We start from the raw sequence: 8,775 nt of genomic DNA on the forward strand, positions 1-8,775 counted from the left end.
TTGTAACTCTAAAAATATAGAGAGCTTTTAGACCAAGATCAATTAAAACAGCTATGCACTTAGACTGAAAAACAGGCAATGACTTCATTTAAAAAAAAAATAGCCCTCTAATAACACAATGCAGTCATTATGGCAAGATGATCATGTTGGCATGAATGCAGCATTGCAGTATGTCTCTGAAAAATATAGATTAACTCAGATTTATTATGAGTCCGCTGCTCACTACCCCCAACTGCTATTTTAGAAGAAAAAGCCAATATGTTGAGAAAACATTTTAGAAAGCTTGAAGCACATTTCAAAGTTGCAGTAAAATAATTGGAACCTTCTAGGGTTTGCTTAATTATGCATTTCAGCTAGCCCCTAAGTAGTGATTTAAAACTTGAATCAAATATATGAGCAAAGCCTGTTATTTTACTTGAAATAAGATTTTTTTTTCCTCCCAGACTAAGAATTTGAATGAAGTACTTTTGTTATAAGGGAAGATTACTGTATGTTATGAAATTATGTTGTCCTGCCAAGTTCAGATGCTCTCATTAAATTGTAGCAGACAGACCTGCTACAATCAGCAGAGAAAAACAAAATATAAAAACTGAAGTTGCAGTAGAGAAATTGCAGTTGTTTTGTCAAAACAGTGATTATGAAGTCTATCACAACTGTAGGATCAAAAGGGATATGAAACTGTTCGGACCAACAGATCCAGAAGTCCTATCGCTGGAGGAGAAATGAAGATTTTAACAGTATATCAGATCAGTCATTATACTGAAGAATCATACTGCCTACAGCCAGGCAGCGGACAAACTTTTGCTACAGTGTGTTATGGAAAAGAGCAAATTCAAAATTGTAGTGTATTCCAAAATGTTTATGAGTGGTTTGCAGGAACGAGGCTCTCCATGCAGCAGCTCACGCTTTGCAGAAATAAGTCAGAATGAGCAAGTACACAAAGCCCACGACTGCAACCTGCTGAAAGAGTGATTAACAGCAAGTCTTTCTGCAGTCATTTGCAGAGCACACATAAAAGGAGAGCATTTGAAGTCTCTGCCCCAAATGCTGCACAAGGGCTGATGAAAAGTTTTGTCAGGCCACATCCATCAGCAGGGTGCTTGATGAGAAGCACAGAGGTCTGGTTGTAGCCACTGTGCTACGGCTTCTCTACAGGTGCATAGAAAGAAGGCACTAAGCATTTGGTGAATTCTGGTTATCAAGTCTGTGCACCTGAACAACTAGCAAAGGAAGCAAGGGAGTAAGGGTAAAAAAGTTAGGTTTAAGATTATGAACTACTCATACTGGGCTCCATTTGCAGCCCAGAAGACCATCTGTATCCTGGGCTGCATCAGAAGAGAGGCAGCAGCTAGGAATGGAAAGGGATTGCCCCCTTCTGCTCTGACCTCATGAGGCCCTACCTGCAGCACTGCAGCCATACCTGGGGCTCCCAGCACCAGCAGGATGTGGAGCTGTTAGAGTAAGTCCAGAGGAGGGTCACAGAGATGATCAGAAGGCTGGAGAACCTCTCCTATGGAGATAGACTGAAGGAGTAGAGCTTGTTTAGTTTGGAGAAGTGAAGAGTCCAGGGAGACCACACTGCCAGCTCCCAGTACTTGAAAGAAACTTATAAACAGGGAGAGGAGCAACTTTTTGCACAGTGCTAAGACAAGGAGGAATGGCTTTAAACTAAAAGAGGGGAGACTGCGACCTAATCTAAGCATTCCTGCTCGAGCAGGATGGTTTGACTAGATGATCTTCCAAGAACCCTTCCAATCCCTGACATTCTGTGATTTAGGTTAGATGTTATACAGAAATCCTTTACCCAGAGAGTGATGAGGCACTGGCACAGCTGCCCATAGAAGCTGTGGTGCCCCATCCCTGGAGGCGCTCAAGGCCACGTTGGATGGGGCCCTGGGCAGCTGAGCTGGTGGGGAGCAGCCCTGCCCATGGCAGGGGTTGGGGCTGGGTGGGCTGTGAGGTTCTTTCCAATCCAAACTATTCTGTAATTCTATGATTCCCATTTAGGAAACATCAATCCTTTATTAATTTAGACCAGTGACAAACATGAGAGGAAAGGGAAACCCAAAACACTGGCTCTCCAGACCAAACAACTAGGCTGCCCTTCCCCTCCATAAGCTGCCTTCCCTGCCCTGCAGGTGACCAATGACTTATTTACAGAGACATAATCATTCTTGCAACAACATCGCATCAACCATTTGTCAGTTAAAACAAAAAATAAACCCTTCCTAATTAGCTGTCCAACTTCATATGGCAGCTATTCCTTCAGCCTGTAGAGAGACATTATCCTGCAGTGACGTGTGCCCTTACCAAGTAAAGTCCTGGTAAGATTGCCATAATCTCTGGGCATTAGCAGCTCCACTTTGCAGATTTCTTCTACATTCCCACCAAAATGTTTTCCAAGTTTCTGATACCTGCCTTTGTAGATACACCATCTATTGTTTAATGTTAACATTGTTTAGGATCTGTAAACATGGGAGCACAAAAACTCTACCGAGATTTCTCTAAAAATATCATATTACTCTTTCAGTGAAGAAAACTAAGACTTATGAAAAAGCAACTTAAAAAAAAAATAGCACCTGAATCACTGCCTCAATTTTTCCACTGCTCTTTTCGGACATGCCCAGTGTCTGCAGAGACCCCAGGGTTTTGTTGAAGTCTCACCTCTTCCTGTCCCTGCAGCTCACCTGCATCTTTCTTTATCTGACTAGCAAAGAAGGGCTGCTTGAAAGAAAAATCCCTTATATAACTGCTAGTCTCCTTCTTCAGGTAGAACATGCTGATAGCCAAAGTTCTATTTGGTTGTTTCCTTCTAGGCCACTGGCTCATCTGGCAGAGAGTTATTTGCTTGTTCTTTATCCAAGGATAACAAACATATGCAGTTAAACACAACAGTTTTCCCAATCTGCTTTAGGAGGCTGTCTTGTACACACGAAAGCATGTGTCACATGCGGGTGGATGGAGATGAATTCAGTCACGTACCAACCCATCACACTGCTGGTGGAGGGAAAGTCAACAAGTTTCACAGGCGTGCTGATTCTGTTAGAGCTTTTAGTAATGGAATAGTCATCGGCAAAACACAACAGCAGCCAAGCCTGATTCCTTTAAATACAAGCTCTGACAAAACTGGGAACAACAGATGCAAAGTTTTGCTTTATTTCCACGGGAGAATGAAAACAAAACGCTGAAGCTTCTATGCAGAGGGGAGCGAAATAGTTACAGATGCCTCTCCCTCAGGCACAAAGCATGTGAGACCAAAGTGTGCTGTTAAAAAATGATTTGAGCTATTTGCCCCTGGTTACAGCATGTGAGGCACTGTTATGTAAGATGGTGCCTGCCTCCCACTGAAATCGCTGTCTATGGACTTCTGTGAATGCATTTATGTTATTAGCATTCTCTTTCTCCACAAAAAAACCTGATAGTTATTGAAGTTGCATATTGTCCTTGAATGTTTCTTTTTTCTCTAAACTGTAAGGTTTATTTTGTGGTTCACCTACCATCCCTGCTTTCTTTATAATCTCTCAATACCATCTGTGAATTCAATTGGTGCCTAAGTTTTCTTCCGGTATTATTTTAGGTCACTTACAGAGAAATGAGTATCAGTATCAACACTAATCTATGAACTCTACCTTATTATTTTGCCACTCAAATGTTTTGGCTTCTCATTGTTCAGCCTGTTTTGCATTAAAACACATATTCTTATGTTTTGTTGCTTGGGTTTATCATTTTGTTTTCTTCAAAGAAATGGTTTAAGTTGGATTCCCTCAGCAAAACCCATCCAGATTTTGCAGATCTAGCTATGTTTTTTTCCATTGAAATTACAAATGAATCAAAAAGAGCAATGAAATCTGTCTGGCTTCCCTTAGAACTACGTAGCCTGTAGCATGTCTAGTTATAGTCATATATGACTGCTTACACAACAATTATTTTAGTATTTACTGTATAGGAAGTAAATATATTGTATACTTCTATACATCCTGCTACACATACTTGATGGATGATGGGATATGCAGTATGTCTGCAGCACATCAACGTTTTACTTCTGATGCACTACATGATGCTTAGCCTTGCACATCTCGACACATATGTTAAGGATTTATATTTTTAGAACAGGACCTTTAATTATGATTTTTTATATCTTCTTCCATGTAAGATGAAAAAAGAATAATCTCAATATTAGTTTGCTTACAAATGCTTCCTTAATATGAAAAAATTCAAAAATGAGGGACAATTTCAAGAATAAATATATACATACATATATATTAACGCTTCCAGGCAGCCACAACCATTAATTTAAGAAGTATCCCAGTACTTCTAATGACACATAATTAGGTGTAATGCTGCACATAATGATGTTCACATACATCCTTTCTCTCTGGAGCACTCATTACTCAAGTGTATTTTCCACTGTGAAGCAGGAAGAACAGAAAACACTTGACTGTCCACATCAACTCATCTCTTCCTCGCTGCTCAGACAGCTCTGTGCCTCATGCGATGTTACCAAAACACAGTGGTACAGAAATGGCTCCTCTCTAACCATCTGATGACCCCCATTAACCCCAGTATTCAAGGCCATGCAGCATGCACATCTTTCTGTTCCTATATGGCCAAAACACTCAGGCAGCTGTACTTACATTTTTCAAGCTATTTATCAGAGACAAAGGTGCTGATTTTACTTTGCTCTTGAACATTATAGCTAACACACAATAAATGTTACAGAATGACTGGAAAAATACCTAACATAACCCTGTATTCAAGGAAATGATGTTGTCAAAAGGGGGAGGGGGGGAGGAAGAGAAAAGTTTTAGGAAATATTTTGACTGATTCGCTCTTCTACTTTCATGTTTGCCACTCATAGCTCCACAAGACTTGTCAGATTCATTTTTCTAAGTAGAAGATGTGAATTTTCTTCCTGTTACTCTCTGAGGAATTAAAAAAAAAAAAACAACAAACAAGGAAGGAGGCATCCAAAGGAGTGTTTCGTGACCTCGCCATAGTCTAAACATTTTTCTCTCTGTACTTGGATACCATGATTAAGAATACTTAAATTAGAGTTTGAATCTTTAATCATGGTTATCGTAATAAAATCCTCTCTGGTTTGATGGATTTCACGTTAGTTCTCTTGGAGTGAACCCCAAACTGATTACTTAACAGAGAGCATTATCTAATTAATTATTTAGAGAAACAACTACCAAATTACACACAGAGATTGAGTAGCATATGGTGACTCAGTTGTAATCCTCTACTCCTCATCCTAAATCCCATGTGGGAAACTACACTCTTCTTCTGAATATTAATCAAATGCTATCTGTATAATTCCAGAAAGTGAACTTTTTCCCTTCTGAATAATTCATAATTTCATCAATAGGAACAGAGAAGCATACACCCATCCCAGTTTTGAAAGCATACGTTACATGACCACAGAATCTTCACTTACCATGTTTCTGAGCAGTTCCTCGGCATTTCTGTACGCTCCCCTGTACAACTCAACTCCCATCACTTCTCTACTACGGGAACTTCACCAAGCACATTACTGATGCCCAAGACTCCCTGGTATCTTCCCAATGGGGGAAGCCCAATTACTCATTTCATCCATTCCCAGTTCACATGTGCTCAAGGTAACCTTAAGGAGACAGACTGAGATTCTGATATTCTTTAGCTCTCATGACTGATTCCAAGTCTATTTAGAAATCTATTTAGAAGACTACTGGAGCCTCTTCGTGGCTAAGTTCACACCAGGCACACTATAGCTTCATTTAATCTCATTTGGTAAGCGTAGCTGCATTTTTTTTTAATTATCACTGATTTTATATTTTAACATAGCTAAAGACTAGAATGGCTTCAATGCCATTTATGCAAAAAAAAAAAAAAAAAAAAAAAAAAAAAAAAAAAAGAAAAACTAAGGTCTGTTTCAAAACAAGGCTCACTTTGTTTTTCAGCCCAAACATACCTCAAGTGTCAAAATCAATGTCAAATCGATCAGAATATGAAGCCCCAGACTTCAGAACAGAAATGAAAACATGAAAAAAACCTACATTCAGAATAATTCTCCATGATGTCCTGCAGCCATTATTAGAGCCTCTTGCATGGCCTGAAAGGCAACACACTGCTAATCCTAAAGAAAGCCATGCAAAATCCTGTGCTGCATCCAGTCTTTTAAACCCACGTGGTGCCCACAGCTCAGCTGTCCTCAAACCCTTCAACAGCACTGTATAGACCCCACTGCCATCTTGTACAAGTATTCTCCTCAGTCAAGATGACCTCCAGACATCCGTTCCAACCTCTATAAGCTTGTTAAATCTGATCATTATATTGGATAAATATATTTGTAATTGTATAAATAAGATGCCTCCATAAGCCAACACCCCATAGGTGCTTCCCTCTGAGCTAGGTAGGGATACCCAAAGGTAGTATAATCATAATCAGTCAGTCTGCACACTGCCGCCCAGCCCCAAGGTGTCCCTGACTGTGAAAGTCCTCATAGGTGGCAGCCTCTGGGTGGCCCCTGTTGAGCGGTTGGTTGGGCTGGGTGGACCCAGAGGTCTCTTCCTACCTCAGTCATACTGAGATTTGGCGATTATATGACACAGTTGACTTCAATCCCCATAGTGCTAATAGAAGTATGGCTCATTCATGGCTGATTTCTCACCAGTGCAATAGGACAAGGTGAGAAGAGCGGCAAAATTGAATCCAGGTTGTATCCTCTACTGTTTGTGAGTTACACGCTCCTGAAAAGAACAACAGTGATTTATGCAAGCATTTAAAAGTCTGGATTGGTATGGAACTGGAGATAAAGAGTCCTACAGTGAGAAGGGCACTAACACTAGTAGTGATTTCTCCCTAAGCATCATCAGCTTTCTCAGTGCCCCAGCAAGAACTGATAGCATGCAGAACAGATTCTTCGCTCCAAGATCTCAAAGTACAGGTTTCACTGACTGCCCACGCCTACCAGGACATGAGCTATCACAAACTAAATCTGCAGGAGAAGCAAGCAAATCTGCAGGGTGAATTTCACCTGCTACTTGCTTTAAACCATGTATTGTGCGCACGTGAACCTGTTATTTGCCAGTTCTCTCCTTCCACAGCTAATCATTACTCTTCACACGTTCTGTGTAGTTTTTCACCTTATTTCTCTTTCCTTACTTCAGAGGTTTCTGAATGCTCTTGTTATAAGTAGGTACAGTAGCAGTGTGGTATCCTATATCAAGCTCAGAGCAAGGGCGATACATTCACAAAAATTGAAGAGCAAAAGCTTTAAGTAAAAGTTCTAGAATGCCTGAAGTTAGTTTGAATTACAGTACAGGGAGGGATCATCTCACGTAAGCGCATGTTGTATTCATATCTTTGCGAAGCTCTTCACCCTAAAATCTCTACAAGCAGCAATGGCAAAGTTGAGGCTTTCCCCTTTCTGCATTCCCATTTGCTACAGCATTTCCAGTCTGCTACTCCTCCTAGCTTTCATTGCAGCGGTTACTCTTCCTTCAGGGTAGCTGACACTGCCATGGGCAGGACATGGACATCCTCCAGCAGAGGTTCTACCACCCACATGGCCTTGCAAACTTGACACAAGTGCAAAGAGTTCATTTCAGCTTTCTAATATTTGAATATCTTCCCTGGAGAAACCTAGGTATCTACAAGCATGCAGGTTGCCATGTGCTTTGGAAAGAGACTTCCTTCTGATTGCACAGACTTGCCCCCAGCCTGAATTTCTCCTCAGATACCCACTATCTTTAACAGGTCTGGGTCTAAGACAAAAGTGACAAACTGTTGTTTCTTATGTTGTAACCAGAGAGAGACAAATAAATCAACAAGTGAGTTTAACAACATAAACAACATATTACTCTTGCACATTGTAGTGGAATCCACATTTTGCTTCTTGTTTTCTTCCGATACAATTCCAGCAGCTTCATCATCATGCACAGGCAATTCTGTTACTATGGTAAGCAATTTATTTCTCATTTTATTAATAGTCATTCCAAACAAGTAAAAAAATTGAATCCACAAATTTAGATTTATGCCTTTGGCAAAGGCAAACTGTTTAGTAGATTAACAGATACAACTGCCCTACCCAGAAAACCTTGCTATCTGAGGCTTGTGTTATGTCCTCACAGATGTTCGCAAATAAATTCAGTCTCTGATTATTTTCAGATTAATAGCATCCTGTTCTATTAGAGCATTGCCAAATCATCATTTTATTGCCAGTCTTGCAAGGTTTTGTGTTGTGGGTTGGTGTTTTTTTCCTTTGCTAAAGCCCCAGCTCTAAAACTCGTGTTTAGCAGAAAAGCTCAACTTTCTTTTCTGAAGTCTTGAGCAATTCTTGCTGTAAGCCTGACTCACGTTACCCAAGGGGCTCAAAGAACAGGAGTTAATCTTCACATTTTCTTAATCACTGTCAAGACTTTTAAGGGTCTGACTCATGATTTTAATGCCTACAGTAAGCAATACTGCATATACGTTACATGTGTCATATCATCCATCTGCCAGTAAGCAAAATTCTTATGAAACATCCAATTAGATGCTACTCAAGTGTTTCTAATAGACAATTCTATATTTCTTTTAGAAAAACGCACAAATGCAATGCCAAGTTACATCACTGCATCAGTCACAGCAACAGAAAATAAATTCCTCTTCATTCTGACTAAAAACAATTAGTAAAATCTACTTCCTACGCAGTCATGCAAGTGAAATCTAAACACAACTGAACTACTTCAGATTCCTCAAGTCAGCAGCCTACAAAACAGAAGACTGCGAGCAGTGAAAACTCACTAAATATCA

This window comes from Lagopus muta, chromosome 1 (assembly GCF_023343835.1).
Source record: "Lagopus muta isolate bLagMut1 chromosome 1, bLagMut1 primary, whole genome shotgun sequence".
NCBI lineage: Eukaryota > Metazoa > Chordata > Aves > Galliformes > Phasianidae > Lagopus > Lagopus muta.